The 21674-nt window shown below is 47.8% G+C and overlaps 1 long non-coding RNA gene across 1 annotated transcript in view; it reads right to left on the minus strand.

Annotated features, from left to right (window-relative positions):
• Positions 1–12943, minus strand: part of LOC144728577 (uncharacterized) — a 54638-nt gene extending 41695 nt beyond the window's left edge. Inside the window, exon 1 of the long non-coding RNA XR_013587538.1 lies at positions 11502–12943. This is a non-coding gene — a long non-coding RNA (uncharacterized LOC144728577). The remainder of the gene's footprint in view (positions 1–11501) is intronic.
• Positions 12944–21674: the final 8731 nt, after the last annotated feature.

Genomic DNA, 21674 nt, shown 5'->3' on the forward strand with positions numbered 1-21674 from the left:
GACTCATAGAGATTCAGAGTTACATAGAGACTCATAGAGATCTAGAGTTACATAGAGACTCATAGAGTAACACGTTACTCATAGAGATCCATAGAGTTACGTAGAGACTCAGAGAGATCCATAGTTATATACAGACGCATAGAATAGGGGCCGTCCATAAATGACGTCACGCACCTAGTGGGAGCGGGGGGGTCAGACATTTGTGACGATGTGTGACGAGGGGGGGGTTGAGACATGTGACGTCACATCAAAATGCGCAACTTTAAATAAATATAGACAACACGTTCTACTTAATTAAGTAGACTTTTTAATAAACGTTTTTTCCTACAACATCACAGTGCAGCGACACATTAAATACGCACTACAATGACAATAGTTTAAAGCGATTCGAAGCATGATTTATTTTAGGGGGGGGAGGGGGCAGAGCTTTGTGACGTCATATTTGAGGGGGGGGGTCTGACTTTTGTGACGCCGTGTGACGAGGGGGGGGGGTAAAAATCGTACAAAATCGCGTGACGTCATTTATGGACGGCCCCATAACGTAGACACTCACAGAGATCCATAGAGTTACATAGAGACTCACAAATTTACAGAGAGACCCGTCGAGTTACATAGAGACCCATAGAGTAACATAGACACTCATAGAGATCCGTAGAGTTACAAAGAGACTCACAGATTTACAGAGAGACCCATCGAGTTACATAGAGACCCATAGAGTAACATAGACACTCATAGAGATCCGTAGAGTTACAAAGAGACTCACAGATTTACAGAGAGACCCATCGAGTTACATAGAGACCCATAGAGTACCATAGACACTCACAGAGATCCATAGAGTTACAAAGAGACTCACAAATTTACAGAGAGACCCATCGAGTTACGTAGAGACTCGCAGATAACAGCCCGACAACGGCAGCGGTTACAGTACAGGGTTGACCATATATACAGGCATCAGAGTCGGGATCGAACCCACAACCTCCCGTATATCAGGCGAGGTAGTTAACATCTGGCGAACCTCCATGATGGTTCGACAACGTGGTCCAGATGTCTTGTGACCCCACCTCCCATTTAATTCTTTAAAACGTAATTTTGTTTTCAGTAAGGTTTATTTTAAAACAGAAAATAAAATATGGAAAGGAACAAAAATGTTTGGGGTCAATTAATTGGTGGGGAGGGGGGGTACAACACATTTGGACCACCGTGTGCATTGCAATTGTGGTGATGTGCAAGCTTTGAAGCAGAGGTCGCAACCGGGTACCCGATACCCGTACCCTACCCGATACCCGGCTACCCGTACCCGGCCGGGTACCTTGGTGCGGCCGGGTACGAGTACGGGTAGGCCGTGATTCACTGGTGAGTAGCCGTTTGTCACTCATTTCGGGTAGGGTAGGGTACGGGTAGGGAACGGCTACCCGTACCCGGCCGGGTACGGGTACCCATTTGCGACCCTGGTGCGGCCGGGTACGGGTAAGGGTAAGGAATCAAAACCCATTTGCGACCTCTGCTATGAAGAGCAAAACACCACCAGGACGTGCACCACACGTCACTCAAGTGCAGGGTGATAGGGCACCACCACGGACAAGGGGGGTATAAATATCTAAAAGCAATTATTATTACAAAATATATAATACATACATCTATAATGACGGATCATTTATTTTTATCAAAAGGTTGTTGTTGCAGGGTCAACGCTCGATCACCAGCAAACTTAAGTCTACTTTCCAGAACATTAACTTGAATACCAAACTACGTCTGTCAACGATGTTTGGCTAGGGATCAGTTTGTTTTCACCCCATCAAGTAACTTTGTGTTTCTTTCAGCCTTTATTTATTTTCGCTGTGAATCACAAACAATATCGGAACCAAAACGACACTGCTTACGATATTATCATGTATTGTGCCCCTCAAGCGAACGATCTGATTGATTTAGATTCTTTAGATTATTTGGCTGCTGTAAATCTCCAGACGATAAGCCACTTCGTTGAGCTATTTGTGGCCAGGTGGCTTCTGAAAAATAAGCTAAAATCTCAGTGGGCTTCACCTGGTAACATAAAATAGTTTAGTTTTTCTCGTGATTTGCTTACCTGTACCATACTTTGCACTCCTTTCGTGTTTTTGTATTGTTTGTTGTGGTAACTTCCTGACCCGGCCCGACTGAACCTCTTTGAAAAATAACTTTATAGCTCATCGGATTCCTCCACTATAAATACATATTCTGAATCAGACTATTGATATGACCACAACTATGTTAAAGTAGTTCAAGCCATGCACGTCACCATCTAGAATACCAAACTGACACTTCAGAGACACGCCACGCCACAGGACATGCCTTGTTAGAACGGGAACGCATTTAATTGGTTCTCTAAGCGTTCAACTGTCAGAAATGAATGAATGAAGGATGTCACTATTCCTGTGTGACCTGTTTGACTCTCTCGTGTGTTTGTGTTCGTGACTGCATCACGCGGAACACGTGGTGCTCACACGTGATGCGCACGCGCCCGTGACTGCTTCACGCGGAACACGTGGTGTTCACACGTGGTGCGCACGCGCCCGTGACTGCTTCACGCGGAACACGTGGTGTTCACACGTGATGCGCACGCGCCCGTGACTGCATCACGCGGAACACGTGGTGCTCACACGTGATGCGCACGCGCCCGTGACTGCATCACGCGGAACACGTGATGCTCACACGTGGTGCGCACGCGCCCGTGACTGCTTCACGCGGAACACGTGGTGTTCACACGTGGTGCGCACGCGCCCGTGACTGCATCACGCGGAACACGTGGTGCTCACACGTGGTGCGCACGCGCCCGTGACTGCTTCACGCGGAACACGTGGTGCTCACACGTGGTGCGCACGCGCCCGTGACTGCTTCACGCGGAACACGTGGTGCTCGCACGTGGTGCACGCGCGCGCGCGCGCGCGCCACCGAGACCTCAGTCTCGATGTGAATCTGCTCCACAAAACGCAGGCAGCGTTTCATCTTTTGCAGAGCGCGTGCAGCGCAGAACACACTTAGTTTGCCTTCTGAATTGAGAGTAAATTGGTGAAGACGGAAAGACGTGTGGCGTCTTGGTGGCTCGTGTTGACGGAAGTTTGGGAGACCCTGCACGATAGGGGCGGCTACATTGAGCAACATTAATCTGAATAGCGACCATTCATCGAATCATGAGGGGGGGGGGCTATATCCACCCCTACGCAGTGATTGCATGACTACGTAAATACAATGTCTTGGTTTGCGAGAAAAAAAACATTTCCAGAAATTGTTAAATAATGCACGTGGCGTAGCTGTGGTGCAATGGTTTTAGTGCATTGCGCAATGAATCCGGCCCGCTGAGTTCAATTCCTGGCTGGTGGTGAGTGAGATACGAGCCGATCCTGGGCCCAATCTCTTCTGACACATTCTGACCAGTGTGGTGAAGTATGGTCAAACAACCCCCATGATCGACAAAGCTTTGGGAGGCCTTCATCCAGCAGTGGAGATCCATAAACAAGATACAAACAATCCGTTTATCTGCATACAAAAATAGAACATTTTAAAATCGACGTGTCAAGCTAAAACATCTTAGTCCAATGGCCTCTTAAAATGTTGGATCAATGTCCTCCAGTACCATTTGCTGAAGTCACCTCAGGAGTGGCTTTGTTTTACTGAGCAATCAGAAATGAAATCTGTTAGCAAATATTGGTACGGTGTCAGTTGCTCCGTGCGATTGTGGTCATGCTACCCGTACCGTGGTGCCAGAATCAGAATATGTACTTTAACTGGTGTAATCCGATGAGCTATCAAGCTATTTTTTTTACAGATGATCAGTGGACCGCATGGGTTCACGTAGTGAACCAGTATCGTCTGCGTTCCTTCACCGGCGGAGTATGAAAATAAATTTAAACAACTACAGAAACACTCTCCCAAAGCCCTCTCCAGTCCAGCACACGAGGCAGAGTGCGACGGAGGCATTTAGCTGCTGAATATATTTGCCATCACCGGCGAGACAAAGCCACAAAGGAGACTGTCTCTGGTATTGGGTCAATCAGTTTCAAGGGCGATACGTACGTTCACCAAACGCGTCTGTTTGCATGTTTTACCACGATGATTCGTGGTCAATGTGGACTCGATACCTCGCCAATAGTCTCGCCTATTTGGTGTTTAAACACCTTGACACCTGCTGTGTTATTGCAGGGCAGCGTAAAGCCCTTCTTCTTTATGATCATAATGTTACGTGTTATTACCATTTGGTTTGTTTTGACTGATCAAACCGTACAATAAATAATACACGGCGCTGATACCGTGCAAAATTGTTGAGTCCACACTGCCCACCGAGGGCAGTGTTTGTGTCTGGATTTCGTTCAGCCGTCATTAAACCGGAATCTCAACCGTTGAGATTCGATTGTGTCAACGTGGTGAGGAATGAACTGCGTAAAAAAGAACATCACAGCAGTGAGGACATTCTATTTTCAACTTCATTCGGTATACTCCACTTCTAATTTCGCACCTCCCATTATCACGGTGGGATACGTACGGTGCGAAATAAGTTCAACGTACTGCACATAAAGGCATAGTCATACCTGTCAATCCATCATTATCAGCGCCCTACCTTATCACAGACCAATTCAGACCTCATTTGTCACCCCCGTGTCCTTAGAAATGTCAACGTACGTTCAACAAAGTCCCACCACAAGGGAGAAAGACAAAAACAAACAGACAAACAAAATGTTGCCCGTATTGAAACGGCTGCACGCTCGTATGGACCTGAAAATGCTATTTCCTTGTACAAGAATACGGGGTAAAGCGTATGGGTTCACACGGCATGCATAGTTCAGGATAACATTCGCATATAACGACTGAATGGCTGATGAACAAATGCCACGGAGGTTTCGCGTGGGACACACACCTCGCTAACTCTGTCGCAGTGAGTTGTCTCAACCGCCTCAATTCAACGTTACAAAGTTGTTGCTCTGCATGATCGACAGCCACGGGGGGTGACGAATGCAGTCATCGTAACATGTAGGAAACGCCCACCAACCAATTGACCTATTAAAAAGGGCATTCAGAGGCGCAGGAGAATAACATTAAAGAGCGAGAGACGCACTTGAACATTCCGATTGGAGGATTACTCTGTCGGCGTTCGTCTTGCCTGGCCAGAGGTCTTGCTCTCAACCATCTCGAGAACTGCTTTTTGTGTTTAGTTTATTATTGTCCAACCCCCGAACCTCCGATTATCACGGTTGTCTATACGTGTGGTGCGACAGAAGTTCAAAATACACTACACTATACACTACATTATACACTACACTATACACTACACTATACACTACAATATACACTACATTATACACACTACCCTATACACAACGATGCACTTCACTACGATACACTACACTATACACTACAATACACTATACACTAAATTATACACACTAAACTATGCTACAACCTACACTATACACAACGATACACGTCACTACTATACACTACACTATACACTACAATACATTATACACTACATTATACACACTACACTATGCTATAATCTACACTATACACAACAATACATTTCACTACTATACACTACACTATACACTACAATACACTACATTATACACACTACACTATACACAACAATACACTTCACTACGATACACTACACTATACACTACAATACACTATACACTACATTATACACTACACTATGCTACATCCTACACTTTCCACAACGATACACGTCACTACTATACACTACACTGTAAACTACAATACATTATACACTACATTATACACACTACACTATGCTACAACCTACACTATACACTACAATACACTATACACTACATTATACACACTACACTATGCTACAACCTACACTATACACTACAATACACTATACACTACATTCTACACACTACACTATGCTACAACCTACACTTTCCACAAAGATGCACGTCAATACTATGCACTACACTATACACTACAATACGCTACATTATACACAACGATACACTTCACTACGATACACTACACCACTATACTAAATTGAAAATGTATTTCTTAAAAACTGCTTTTTGTGTTTAGTTTTCTGTCCTCCGATTAGCACGGTTAGCTGCATACGGTGCGAAAGAAGTTCAACATACTACGTACATACAAAAGGAGGTCACTTGAGGCAAAGCGTATGGACATTCCGCACTCTCTGTCAGAATTCTAAAAAGTGTATGCGAAGGGACATCATACACAGTTGTCTGACATCTTTTCCGGATTCATTCCGACACACAATGGTGCACTGCTAGCTGCCAGGGCTCTCATTGGACAATCCTTGTTCTTAACGCCGGCAAATAAATTGTAATAAACATGCCAATTAAAAGGAAACGCCAAATAAATATTCTGATTCTGCTACGGGGGGGGGGGGTTGTTTGACCATACTTCATCACGGTTTGTGAAGGGAGGGGTAGAGCACGAGGTAGGAACCAGTTTAAATCACACTTCACCGACGTTATCCATGGTTAAATCACACTTCGCTCATGATGACCACAGCCCAGAATAAAACTCGGCCCACCGAGCTCATAACATAATTTTATTTTCCCCCCTGTTACTTTAATGATACACTTAAGTTAGTTTTTTTTTGGTGGGGGAGGGGTGAGATTATATAATTATTAACATCACCAGCCATGATATGTTTCTTGTTATTTTCTGACAATCATTAAGCTAAAGCAATATTTTTCTCAGGTGTGGCCCGGTATGTGTGGCTTTTCTTTTTTTAGCTCTGGGCTTGGCCAGACCCCAGTCTGTTTGCTCGGCTGGGAATTTCCCAGCCCGAGCACGTGGCCCTTTGCTGGCTCGCGTGGCGAATGGCTGAGCGTTCAACGCTTGCCGGATATATGCAAATCACTTTGCAAACCATAGAAGGGCAGTCGGCGGAAAGGGTGTGTGCGCGTGTGTGATGATGATGAGGCGTGTTCAGGGGAGCGTGGGTCAACTCGGCATCCACTGAGAACCTAGGCACGGTTGTGTAATAAACATCGCCCACTGGGGAGACAAAGGCGGTCGGGCGTGGTCGCTGCTCACGCCACCCCCCTCCCCTCCCCCCCTCGTGTGCCATGCCGACCCTCGAGTGTAGCTTACTCCCTCACAGCACTCGCCCCCAAAAGTCCGTTTGAGGCTATACGGCGGGCCTTTATCTTTGTTGGGTGAGCGGTAGAATCGAACCCGGCGACCCGAGTTCGATTCCCGCTCACGGCCAACAGCCAGTGACGATCGTCTGAACCGGTCCTGGGCCTCCTCTAGGTCGACTCAGCCTCGAATGAGTTACCTGGTGCAGCGTGTGTCGGGAGACAAAGGCGGACGGGCGTGGATGCGCTGGCCAACTCACCTGCGCGCGGTGCATTTCCGGCCATTATATTGGTGGCTGCCTCTCACGACACTTGCCCCAGCTGTCTGTTAATACTATACGGGGGCTCTTTGCCTTGTGGGAGGGGGCTGACACGCGGCTTGGTTTGTCAACATTCTGGTTTGTCAAGTTTGCAGGTGAGCTTCATTCGCCACGCGATGCCGAGCAATTAAAACAAAGTCCTCCAGGCATGCACTTTAAACTTTAATCCACCCACATTCTCTCCGCTTATTTAACTCTCCACGCTTCGGAGGAATTCTTTTCACCCAAGATAAACAGCGTGGAATGTTGGCAGATCTTAAATCTGTCCTCCACCCCACCCCCATAACATCGCCACAAAATTGTGTTGCGTTCTTGGCGTGTTAATTGAGAGGGTTGAGGTGGATCAGAGCTGGGCAAACATCGACTTATAGGACAGCAGACCGTGGCCACTTAATGGCACCGATTTTGACTGCATCCCCGCTTACCCCGTGGTTATAATTAAAGCCGGTTGGTTCCATTGTGTGCTCTTGTGGCAACATAAAAAAAACTACCAGGACGTTAAATTTCGATGTAAAGCTTTCGTGACTGCATGGATTCATCTTCTTGGTTCTGACGGTAAAGTTACGTAGAAGGGAAATAATAAAATAATAAAAATTAAACATAATAAAATACAATTCTCATGACGTTTCGGCCACAACGCAAACAGCCATCTTCAGGTGAAGAACAGGGCTGTCGGAAAGACAGCGTCTGAATGAACACCACCACCTGGAAACGTCGTGAGAATTGTATTTAATTATGTTTTATTTTTATTATTTCCCTTCTACTAGAACGCTCTTTCCAACAACGGGCAACAGTCGATGATGGTTGCATGCGCGTTGTGTCAACTCGCCTGCACCTTGTGAACACAACATAATCGGCATCGAAGTTCGGGCCGCAGATCGTAAATAGAGGGTCCCTGTTTATCGCATGAAGGCAGTGCGCAGGCACTGATTCAAGCGAGCCTGGCTCTCGGCTGATAAGGCAATGTTTGCCGAGTCATGGTCCAGAGTTTGCTCGTGTGATATTATTGCATTAATTCTGCTGAAATGATGCACCCCCAGAAGGGGTGTGGGAAAAGAATGGGTTGTGAAGAGAGGGAAACATTGTAGGCTAATCTATCGGTATAAATAATTATCCTTGTGTGTATAATTGTACTGTGTGTTTACGTTGTTTTAGTGACTGGCAAATGCACAATGCGTATACAAATGTGTGCTTGTCAAACTAACAGAAAGGTTTTCATTTTAACTTGACGGCACTTTTAGAAAAATCGTGCCACCATTGTATGTTAACTACATTTTAATTAGGCGGAGGCAATTTCCTACATGCCCTTTCCGTCATTTTGTTAACGATGGGCATTTCAACTAGCTATCAGCTGATAGCAGTGTAAACGTGTCTGCATATGTGTACGCAAAGGGTCGTCTTGTGACTCCAAATACATTTACTCAAAAAAATCATTTGCATGTAAATTTATCTTTTAAACAAACTTTACCTTGAAAAAACATTACGTTTTAGATAGTTAAATGGGGTGGGGGTCACAAGACATCTGGACCCCCCTTGGCTAGGAGATGTTAACTCCCTCGCCCGGTGTGCAGGAGGTCGTGGGTTCTATCCCCACCCTGGCGCCTGCTGCTGCTGTATATTTGGAGTTTGCGGTGTCTCTCTCTCTCTCTCTCCCCGTGATCGCGCGGATTTTTCTTCGGGTCCTCCGGTTTTTCCATCCACGTTTAGAATGAACATCGCCACGCGTTTAGAGCGTTTGGCTACCTGCCCTACATGTCCACACGATAAGACCACTTCGTTTGGGATGTCCAGGTCGCTTCTGAAAACACAAAAAATAGCTGCTTAGCTCCAGTGGGACCTTAACTGGACAAAATACAAAAACAAATATTTACACCATTGGAACCTCATTTGCCAGTAAAAAATATGACAATTGGATTTTTACCCTTCTATCTGGCAACAAAACTGACACCTTTTTTTTTTTACAAGGAGTCAAAATCTGGCAAATGAGGTTCCAATGGTGTAAATGCTTACCCCGAGCTCTCATACTCTGATGGTGCATTGCCTTTGAGTTGTGCGCCTTTTGGCGTCATCTGGTCCAACACCATGTGAGACTAGGCTCTAAGGAAAGCTGTCTCGGGTGTGGACCAATCAACTTCAAGGACAGTGCATACATTATCAGAGTTATGTTTTTTGTTTGCATTATGGCTGCAGGTATTGTGGTCTATGCAAACATGACTCCTTGTAAAAAAAGGTGTCAGTTTTGTTGCCAGATAGAAGGGTAAAACACCTATTATCAAAAAAATAGTTTAAAGTTGTTTTCTCTCTCTTTGGCCATCCACCTGGGCCTGTTCTCACCGCGGGAGACCTTCAGGGTTAAAGTCTCGCAGTTTGTATTTTTCCGTCTTACCTCACAACCCCCTTTCATCTCGCGATTCGTGGCGTGGACCGATTCAAACCCCCGCAAGCACCTTGGTTGTGAGCCACACAGCTGGGGCCGCGCGCGCGTGTGTGGGTGTGTGTATGTGCGCGTGTGTGTGCGTGCGTGTGTGTATGCGTGTGTGTGCGTGCGTGTGCGTGCGTGTGCGTGTGTGCGTGCGTGTGTGTATGTGTGCGTATGTGTGCGTGCGTGTGTGTATGCGTGCGTGTGTGCGCGTGTGTGTTCGTGCATGTGCGTGTGTGAGTGCGCGTGTGTGCGTGCGTGTGCGTGCGTGTGTGCGTGCATGTGCGTGTGTGTGCATGTGCGTGTGTGTGCGTGTGTGTGTGCGCGTGCGTGCGTGTGTGTGTGCGTGCGTGCGTGCGTGTGTGTGTGTGTGCAAGCGTGCGTGTGTGTGTGTGTGCGAGCGTGCGTGTGTGTGTGTGTGCGAGCGTGCGTGTGTGTGTGTACGAGCGTGCGTGTGTGCGTGTGCGCGTGTGTGTGCTTGTGTGTGTGTGTGTGCGTGTGTGAGTGTGTATGCGTGTGTGTGTGTGTGCGTGCGTGTGTGTGCGTGCGCGCGTGCTGGTTTACTCCCTCTGGGGCTGTGTGATCTGCGGTTATTATTATTGACCTGCATATTAAAGGCAGGTGGGGGTGGTTGGGGTTGAAACGCGAAAAGTATAAATGCGTCGTTAAACTCGGAACCACCCGACGCGGCCAATTTGTAAGGTTTGTCACATAAACAGAACTTGCCAATTCGTTGCTACTTCAGCACACCGGTTGTGTGTTGGAGAGTAAACCCACAAGATTTATATGATGTTTTATATTAACCTTCAGTCGGCACGACTGTACTTGTATGTAGTGTTTGCTGTGCGTTGGTTGTGAGTTCGTTGTGGGGAGCGGTGGCGCAGTGGTTAGCGCGCTGAGCTGCGAACCCGGCGACCCGAGATCGATTCCCGCTCACGGCCAACACCGGTGACGATTATCTGAACCGGTCCTGGGCCTCCCCTAAGTCAACTCAGCCTCAAAGTAGTACATGCTACAGTGTGGGAACATTGTCACGAGGGGGACAAAGGTTGCTAGGCGTGGTGCTGTCCACCCACCCCCTCTTGTGCCGTGCTGGCCTTCATAGGTGCTTGCTAACAGCACTTGCCCCGGCAGTGTGTTAAGGCTACACGGGTGATCTTTGTCTTTTGGAACTCCCAAGACCGTTGCTTCTCGACGTCTATAACGTCCTCATCCGCAACGCCGTCCCCACTATTCACATCCGTAACGGCCAATTTATTTTCTTCGTTCAAACAAACCCCATCTAAAAGGCGCAAATCCCTTCAGCTCGACATTTAACCGCCGAGTCTCACCAGAACCGCGCGACGCGATCCGACACTGAGCTCAGTGTGGGAGCTTTCTTGTACGGTATCAAAATATAACAAAAGCTTTTACCCTTTTCTTGCAATAAGATGTTAAAACACCAAAAGGGAATCTTTTTTTCAAGGAGTCCTGTCTCCGTTAACCACACGCACTGGTGGTGAACATGCAAACGAAACCCATGCTCTGATGATAATAAGATCCTAATTGTTTTGATTGGTCACAACAAGAGACGGCTTTCCCAACTCCACGGCTCAGCATTGCCTCTTTGGTACGCAACATTGCATGCGTTATAAATTGTTAATAGTATTACTACTTTACACTTACCGGTGCACCCCCCGCGACACAAACGCCGTGCCGTGTTGAAGTTTCAGTTGCTCTCGGACGATGCCGGATTTGACCCCACGGCGTACAAATGGGAGGGCTGCCCAGCACAATTCCTCGCGCTCGCATCATGCTCGCAGTAGACATGGCTGGCTGTGCTTTCCACTGTCGCCTTCTAAGTACGGCGAAGCTGCCCGTTCTTCTTCTGCCTGACATTTTCAGAGCAACCACCCCGGGTTTAGTCACAGGCGGTGGACGTTGGAGTTGAACCCTAGGGACCTCAGCGGTGCCAGCTCACGACTCTGACCTTTGAACTGTCCGGTCAGGTCACCTTCCCAGTGTAGGAAAGAGACGCTCGTTACAAGCCGACTCATTTTTGTTTGTTTGTAAGAAGGTCAGTCGGGCCAACGAAGATCTTTTTTTTTCAAGAACATTTCCGAGGAAAATCTTAAAGCCACAAGTTTTCCTCACCCCTCGGTGACATTTAAATAACAAGACAAGTGATTTGCAATGAACCTGCTTTTCACTCAAGGGATTTATGATCATTTAAGCCGGGCAAAGAGCAACCTTTGTGTGTTTTTGTGTACCTTTTACAGTGGCGAGTGGTTAAATAAATCACATTGGGGCTGCTGTAACGCCCATTCACATTGTTTATTTATTTATTTCTGAAACCCCTAGTTAAGATCGTTGATACATTTCTTTTAAAATTGATTTTCGAGGAAATCGAACATTGACTTCAATATCGGTTATGTTTACTTAATGTGGCATTTAGTAATCACGTGCATTAGCCTCGTGCGCCATTTGATAAAGTGACGAACCTTGCTTCGTTATCGCTAATGGGCAATCGGCAAGTGTTTGCTGGATTTTGATTTTTTTAATTCTGCTTCAGCCAGAGCTATTACCGGAAAAATGAAATAATCGCTGTAGTATATTTGCATATTTATAAAAAATAAAATATGCGCTTCGTGATAATGAAATTCAACTGCAATGGGTGGTTCTGTCCCCACATTCTCAAGACCTTTTGTGCCTACTATTAAGTATCATATGGAAAACAATTGTGGGCAGAGAATAATGATGACTATGATGATTTTATTTACCTGTAGAGGTTAAAGACATCATACAAGCTACGGTATTGCAAAAGGCAGTGGGTCCATGTCGGACACGTCGCTAGAATCTATCTGATCTGTTTTTATTTTACCAGCTAAGGTCCACTGAGCTATGCAGATCTTTTTCAGAAGCGACTTGGCTGTCACAAATGATAGCTCAACAAAGTGACTGATGACGTGGACATCTATAGCAGCAGCCAAATACTCTAAACGCGTGATGTCGATTCTAAATGTGAAGGGAAAAACTGGAGGACCCGGAGAAAAATCCACGCGATCATGGGGAGAGAGACACGCAAACTCCAAATATACAGCAGTAGGCGTCAGGGTCGGGATCGAACCAACGACCTCCTGCACACCAGGCGAGGTAGTTAACATCTCCTAGCCAACCTCCGGGTTGATTCTACAGGGTTGTCCAGATGTCTTGTGGTCCCCACCCCATTTAATTATCTGCATACCAGGCGAGGGAGGTAACAACGAAGGTCAAGGATCATAACCGAGTGGCGGCCAAAGAACGGAGCGCGTCTGAGAACACGTCCACGGAGCAGATGGAATGATGCAATGAGCCCGTGTGCAGATGCTGGATGGATTATTGCATCTCAAGATCGTGGGAGGTGGTGGCGACTTGGGGAGGCCTTCATCCAGCAGTGGATTAATGATGATGTATTAAAGATAAACCGAGGAGCAATTCAATACGCTGTTGGGATTCAGGGTCACAATTGGATTGAAGAACTCGCATTTGGTTTTGCTCCGAGTTTCGTGACTGCATGGGACACGTGGACCCCATTACACACATCGTATAGCACGGTGCGAAAGAAGTTCAACATACACACATCTTGATTTGAAGCGTTCGTGACTGCAGGAATCCATACTCTTTGGTTCTTTCGGTAAAGTCACGTAGGTAGAAAAAATAATAGATCACGACGTTTCGATCACAGGGCAAGCAATCGTCATCACCTGATGACGATCGAAACGTGGTGATCTATTATTTTTTCTATCTACGTGACTTTACCGAAAGAACCAAAGGGTATACGCACATCGTCACGTACGATTTGACAAGCATCAATTCTTACTCACGTGGTTCGACGTGCCTATCGTTAGCTTTAGAGCCAACGCGAATGGGTCGTTTCATCAATACACCCCAATTATGCGATATGTACTACGTGACTTTACCGAAAACAAACCTAAGAGTATGAATCCTTGCAGTCACGAAAGCTTCAAATCTAGAATGTACTCAACTGACAGAAAAACAAATTTTTTTTTAAGAAAGGCAGAACTTGAACTAACCAACACGATTTAATGAATATGTAACTGAGTGGGTATTTCAGCAATCATTACAGAACAACTGAAGGTTTTAATTGCAGCAGCCGGCTATAAATAATCTACCAAAACCTTGACGTGACCTTGTGCTGGTGAACTGATTGGTGATTGGTTAATACCGGTAGGAACCTCCTGGTTACATCAGCCCACAGGGGATTATTGTGTCCGTCGTGCAGGGAGGGGCTGGGTGGGGAGGGTGGGGCTCGGTGGGGAGAGGAGGGTGGAAAAGGGCTGGGTGGGGAGGGGCTGGGTGGGGAGGGTGGGGCTGGGTGGAAGGTGGGAGGGGTGTGGCTGGGTGGGGAATGGCTGGTCACCCCGTGGTGCCCTTATAAAACTCAACGTTAAACCTACTCACACCGGCTTGTGCCCGCCCTCACAGTCAGGCATATTTGCGGAATACACCACGCCGCCGTTGACCCTGGCCATTGACCGAGCAACCCAATGTTCCTACCAGCTCCCTCCGCAGGAATGTGTTTCGTTGTTGTTCTACACTTGGGCGACGCCCATCTCCAAACCCTTATAAACAGTTTGCCTTTAGAGGCAGATCCCCTTTGCCTGATGACGACCGCTTGTGTTGCGATCGAAACGTCGTGATTTGTTCTATTTTATAATTGTTCACACGGTTTTTATTAACTCACTTTGTCTGTTGTTGAATCCTCAAATCTTGTAACTCAATTTTAACCCACTTCCCAAAGTGGTATCGACTGCAAACTTGATATACTTATGTCATACTGATGACACTACCATATTCTATCATTAAAAAATGCAAATTATATATCTTTAAACATTCTTTTTTATATGTTATGTTTCGGCTTTCGTCTAATTTTCCACGCTCAACTGACGTTGGCTGTAACTGACCACAGCCCCTTACGTTATGGCAAGTTTCGGGCCACTTCCTGGAGTCGTGGAGTTCTGCCATTACGAGTACGGTACATTTCATTAAAGCGTGCTTTTCAAAATATTACTTATTTTATTTCTAACTACGTGTTTTGTTTTCATCACTAATACCCGGCGAGTTCGATTCCCGCTCACGGTCAACACCAGTGATAATTATCTAAAACGGTCCTGGGCCTCCTTTAGGTCTAGTCAGCCTCAAACGAGTAACCGGTGCGGTGTGTAAACATCGCTACGTGAGAGACAAAGGCATCCTGGGCGTGGTGCTGGCCACCCACCCCCTCGTGTGCTGTGCCGGCCTTCATAGGTGTTCGCGAACAGCACTTGTCCCAACGGTCTGTAAAGGCTACACGGGGGACCTTTGGCTTTGGTAGGTTGCGAGAGTGAAATGCCAGGCCCTCAAAGCTGACCTTTGAGCTCTGTTGCCACGGTTGCCCGGTCGTAAATGATGACCTGATTCCCGAACGTCACATTGTGTATTAGTTACCACTTCCGTGAGTAACAAGCGATGGACAACTCCCAACAGAGCAATAGTAATAATCTTTCGCATCGCTTTAACACCACACGGCTGGAAAACACGACATTATGATGTGAACTTCCCACTGAGGAACTGAACGCCAGTCATGTTTATCATACTTAAGCACTGCCTTCACACATCTGTCCCCCTCCATATGAACAATGTCCCATCAGCCATACCCGATGCACAAATGGAAACTTAAAAACTCTACAGCGGTGTGCGATTGTGGTCATCCAGAACAGAGCGTTCAAGTGCAAGTTCATGTATTAGGTATAGCCCTGTGAGCCATTCGATTCTTGAATCGGGTGCAACCGCAACAAACAAAAACATGAACAAAAAACATCTTAAAGTGAATATGTGACTGAGTGCAAACAGAAAATCCAAGAAAAAACTGCAAAATATTGCAGAAAAAACACCGCACACCAACGCTGTGTGCAAAACTCCGTACAGCGTGTAACGACGCAACGCCCCGATCCATAAACACGACGGAGACATCGCAGCGATGAAACACTCCGCTTGCTCCTGACTGGGCTATCTGGGCTTGCCCACCTGAATGTGAACTTGTAAGTTGTTGCTCTGCGTTTACATCAGCAGACATACGGCAAGAAGGAGAAGAAGACATCCTTCTGGGAGAGCATAAACTCATCGGCATTGTTTAAACGTGAATGTCTGTCTTGTATTACTACATCGCTGTTGTGTGCAACAAACCAATATAGGGCGTCCGTTAAACATTAATAGCGTCTGTTCAACAACAGCAATGTAAGACGTTTGACTTTGGTCTTGCTTAATAAATAAATATCTTAACTTCGTCTCAGTCTCCTCTAATAATTATTAACTCTGTGTTTGAAGAGAGGGAGGTCGTGGATTCGATCCCGACCCTGACGCCTGCTGTATATTTAAAGTTTCCATATCTATCTCCCCGTAGTCGCGTGGATTTTTTTCTCTCCGGGTCCTGCGTTTTTCCCCTCCACATTTAGAATCAACATCACGCGTTTAGAGTATTTGGCTGCTGTTAGAAATTTCCACGTAATAAAAATCCACTTCGTTGATCTCTCATTTGTGGCCCGGTCGCTTTTGAAAAGAGCTACATAGCTCAGTGGGCTTTACCTGGTCAAAGATTAAAAAAAAGTTGAGTATTAGTCGAGGTATCAGATCGACTGGGCAGATCTGACCACCCCACGTGGCCTTCCTCCAGCCTTGAACTCACATTGCTACCCTTGGCTCTACGGCCGGTGTCAGATCGACTGGGCAGATCTGACCACCCCACGTGGCCTTCCTCCAGCCTTGAACTCACATTCCTACCCTTGGCTCTACCGCCGGTGTCAGATCTCCGTGCGAGTGCCCACCCCACGTGGCGTAACATTGCTCCGGCCTCGAGCTCACACAATCTCTGTCCACTCTCCCGCCGCCCCACCGCATCTCCCCCTCCCTGCCCCGCAGGTGTCAGATCGATGGGCGGGTGACCACCCCACGTGACATTCCTCCAGCCTTGAACTCACATTGCTACCCTTGGCTCTACCGCAGGTGTCACATCGCCGTGCGAGTGACCACCCCACGTGGCGTAACATTACTCCGGCCTCGTGCTCACACAATCTCTGTCCACTCTCCCCCTGCCCCCCCTCCCTGCCCCGCAGGTGTCAGATCGACGGGCGCGTGACTCGCGTCGCCTGGCTTAACCGCTCGAGCATCCTGTACGCGGGCGGCGACCGCTGGACGCTGGACCGCCGCGTGTCGCTGGCGTCGCACACGCCCAGCGAGTACAGCGTGCGCATCGCCGGCGTGACGGCGCACGACGAGGGCCCTTACACGTGCTCTATTCAGACCCAAAACCACCCTAAGACATCTCAGGTGCATGTGATAGTGCAAGGTATGCTCTCAACCCGGTCTGGGCTTTATCAATCAAATCAATCAATGTCCTGTCAATTTGTAAAAAATAAAAAAAATCTAAATAACATCACCTTACCCCCCAAAATATTTTTCGGGAAAACATTACGAAAGTATTATTCAAGTTTAAATCGGATTGTTAATGGGGACACATGGCTGGGTGTGGTGGGGAGCGGAAAGAAACGGAGACGGAATCTCGACCGGTCGCATCGTTGTAGAGGCCAGGGTCACCGCTGTGCCGCAGACATCTCCCCGCTGGGTTTTCGGCTCCTTCCAAGCTCGCTGTTGGCTTACTATCACGTGGGAATTCATAGCGGCCAAATAACAATCCGAACAATCCAAACGCGCGTTTTTCGGGTCCGACCCCGAGGCACATTGGAGCGCCCGACGTCACTGAAAGTGGCTCCCAGGCTGCCGCACGGAACACCATGCAGAACCGGGTCGGTGGGTCATGCCACCTCTGTCCGTGTCGGTGTTTGTGTCTCAGAGTTCACCGCTGCATTCCCTTGGCTGGAGCTTTAGGCGTTACGGGCATTCCAACAAAACCGCAGTGACGTGCTTATGAAAGGCAATTATTTGATAATCCACGTCCACCGATAGGTGCGGCTCCAGTTCTGAATCACACCTTGAAAGATAAATTGCATTCGTGTGAACACATGTCAGGGGCATTAAGCTGTGACTAAGACCCACTGAATGTGTGCGGTCACACCGCAGCGGCGCAAGCGTGTCAACCGGAACGACGCTCGCGATGACGTACGGATTAGAAACATGGATACTGACAGAAAAAATGAACACGAGATCCCGATATGACAATAGGTTTTACCCTTTCTGGCACTGAAACAGGTGTTAAGATGTTAAAGGACCAGACAGAAAGGTCCCATGTTACAAAATCTGATGATTGCGCAATTCAGCAGGGAGAGAGAGGCACGTGCGTGGAATTACACTGAGAGACGGACAGAGAAACGTCATGGGTGGGAGCATGTGCAGCAAGTGATGGACGTACGAAGCGTTAAGAAAGGTCAAGTGGGGCTTGCACAGGGCAAGTCGATATTAAGGTATATTGAACTTCGCTCGCGCCGTACGTAGCCAACCGTGCTAATCGGAGTTTGCGCGAAATCGGAGGTGCGGGAACGATGGGTAATGATGGGCGATAGCAGGGGAAGATGGAGCGGGCGTCCGGAGAACGTCCACCGCAGAGATGGAGCGATGAAATCAGCCCCTTGCGCACGAGACAGTTGGATCGCGCGCACCGCGGGGACCGTCCAAGGGAGATGGCGATGGCTTGAAAGGGTTTCGTTGTCGTCCAGCAGGAGAAGGATAGGTCATGGCTGACGGGGGTCGTGATGACACCGCGTGTTGAGAATCGTGTCGAGCTTGCAAACTTGCAACAACAAAAAACGGTGACACGTGTTTGCGAGCACGACGATTATCACAGGCACTCAACGAAACAGTGCTCGCTGTTTGTTTAATGGTTTAGTGCACCCACGTCTCCGTCCATAAATCCCCCCTACTTAAAAAAAATTATAGACAGCTGTCTGCTACAGCGATGCGTTCACGTGCTCAGTCAGCGAGGAACCAACGTGACCCTTTGGGGGCCTCGTCAACAAACGTCATTATTGTCATCAACCCGAATTAACAAGCAATACAAATGTTGAGGCTTCTGTCAGTACACTTCTGGATGAAGGCCCCCCCCCACCCCCATTGGGATTGTTCGAACATACTTCGGGCAGTGGTAGGGTTTGCCAAGAGGGAACCCCAGAAATGATTCGCATATCACTCGCCACTCATGTTCACGATGAACCTCCGGTCGCTGAGTTCAGAGTTCATTACCGCTAACCAACTGTGCCACTGATCTGGCGGAAAAAAACACCCGTGCAAACGTTGTGTCTTCAACTGTTAAACATGACAGGGATATCAGCATAGAGTCAGAGTGCTGAGCTCGCACGACTGGGTCCCTCGAGTTTTAGGGAAATAACGCCAAATGACTGCACCGAAATATAAAAAAAAACTCTCATTAAAGTGTTGATTACACTTAATTTTGGCAGAAATTCAAAATCTAAGATCGTCAGAATATCGGTTCGATTGTCGTGAAAATAACAATTATCTTGTTGGCAAAACGGGCGGGAGAGTGTGCCCCACCCCCAAACTCCGTGGACCAGAGGAGGTCTCTTTCAAGCGAAACTCGGCGGTAGCTCTGGGACATCTGCTTCCGTGGGACGTCCCCTAACGCAGCGTGACGCGCGCCGCTCTCTGCGGGAGATTCGAATGGGTCCCTCGTGGCCACGTGACGCCAATAGCACGATCGGGACAAAAAAATCGGGGCGAAATTTCAAAGTGATCAACAAAATAATGTTTAAACCGACGCGTGAAAGGGCACCGTTGAGTCAGCGTGACCGCGACCGTGTGTAAGAGCCAGTTACAGAAAGTTTGATTCCCGAAACCGTGCCACAAGCGCGCCAGAGATCATTGAATCATTGCCCAAATTGGCCCGTGCGGGCAGGAGCTGTCTCGAAGGACCGAGGCTTGGTGAGACCCTGAGTCGGGTGGTGGTGGCGGTGGGCGGAGGGGAGGGGCTGCTACAGACAGACAGAGAACAACATTGAGGCAATAGATTTATTCGGTTTACCAGGTAAGGCCTTAACTAAGCTGTATCGTACTATTTCGGAAAGCGACCTGGCCACACAAATGATAGCTCAACGAAAGTGGCTTATTCTTCTTATTATTATCACGTGGACATTTATAGCAGCCAAATGCTCTAAACGCGCGTTGATTCTTAACGTGGAGGGAGAAAAAAACGGAGAATCCGCAGAAGAATCCACGCGACCACGGGGAGAGAATCATGCAAAGAACAACAACAACAACTATACAGCAGGCGTCAGGGTCAGGATGGAACCCACGACCCCCTGGAAACCAGGCAAGGGCGTTAACATCTCAGCGGCTCAGTGTGTAACGGCGTCGGGGTTCCAAATTTGCTACATTAGAAAATTCAACTGCGCATTACTCACCACCACCACCACCCACTACTACTGCTGCTGCTGCCCTGTAAACCGCTTTGATTGACGTTTCGATATTCGTCATCGCTCCGTTCAGGAACGCATCCCCGACGAAAACAAGGTGTTACTGAAAAAACTCAAATGAACTTGCACTCAACTAACAGCGAATGACACCTGAACCAGGCCTTGGTAAGCCACCGCTCACCTCTCGCCGCTCATCACCAGAACTCACCCTTGGTCAAACAGCGCACCATAAAACGACGTTTTAATATCCCACGGCCTGGTGCAGCCACAGTCCGTTAAACATTTACAGGGGGACCTATAACTCAGTCGGACACGACTGGTTTGAAGTCACCAATATTGCCTCTTTGTGGCGTTTGAAAAATAGTGCCAATAAATGCGGTTAACAAGATGCCTCGTCCAAGATTTTAAGTACAGATATGCGACTTCAAAGGGGACGTCAGCACAAGTTTGAGTGACCGAGAATGGGATCGCTGCCATTTAAACACGAATGTTTGCGGCAGAGCCGCATTGAACCTGCTTTCCCACGAAAACTGTTCCTTAAATGCTCAATGCAAGTTTGTTCATCACAAACCGTGATTCATTCTTCATAGCGTGTTTACATACAGTGATATGGTGTGTGTGTGTGTGTGTTTTGGGAGGTAGTGTAGCAGCTATCTCGCTACGAACCCGGCGACCCGAGTTCGACTCACGCTCACGGCCAACACCCGGTGACCATTATCTGAACCGCTCCGGGGCCTCCCCTAGGTCGACTCAGCCTCGAATGAGTACCTGGTGCGGTGTGTCGTAAACATCGCCACTGGGGATACAAAGGCGGCGGTGCGCGGTGCTGGCCACAAACCGCCTCGTGTGCCGTGCGGCCCTTCATGTGCGCTACTCGAGAACTGCACTTGACCCAGCAGTCTGTTGAGGCTACGCGGGGCGATCTTTCTCGTGCGACGTGACCATTGCAATTGTAATCACGCGAAGCGCTTTGCGAATCCGCTTGTGGACGAAGGCTTCCCCACGCCGGCCATGGGTGGTCGGGGGGGTGCCGCGTTGCCGACTCACGTCACTCTTGTGAATTAGACTCTTGTCCAGGTCTCTGGAGTTCTCGTCGCCAGTGCCGGATTCTTCTAGCAGCAAAGTAGCGACGTATGTAGTAGCTACGTATGTAGTAGCTACGTATGGAGCAGATTTCTCACACACACACACCCATACCACTTTCAAGAGCCCCCGCGCTAAATGCTTTCAAGCTATCAATTCCGGTGCAGTGATTATGCACTTGCTCTATTACTATAGTACTCATCTTCTTGGTTCTTTCGGTAAAGTCACGTAGAAGGGAAGTAATACAATAATAAAAATAAAACATAATAAAAGAACTCTCACGACGTTTCGGCGACAACGCAAGCAGCCGTCATCAGGTGAAGAATGAAACACCACCAAGCTTGGAGCGTACTATAGT

This window comes from Lampetra planeri, chromosome 29 (assembly GCF_965212315.1).
Source record: "Lampetra planeri chromosome 29, kcLamPlan1.2.h2, whole genome shotgun sequence".
Taxonomy (NCBI): Eukaryota; Metazoa; Chordata; class Hyperoartia; order Petromyzontiformes; family Petromyzontidae; genus Lampetra; species Lampetra planeri.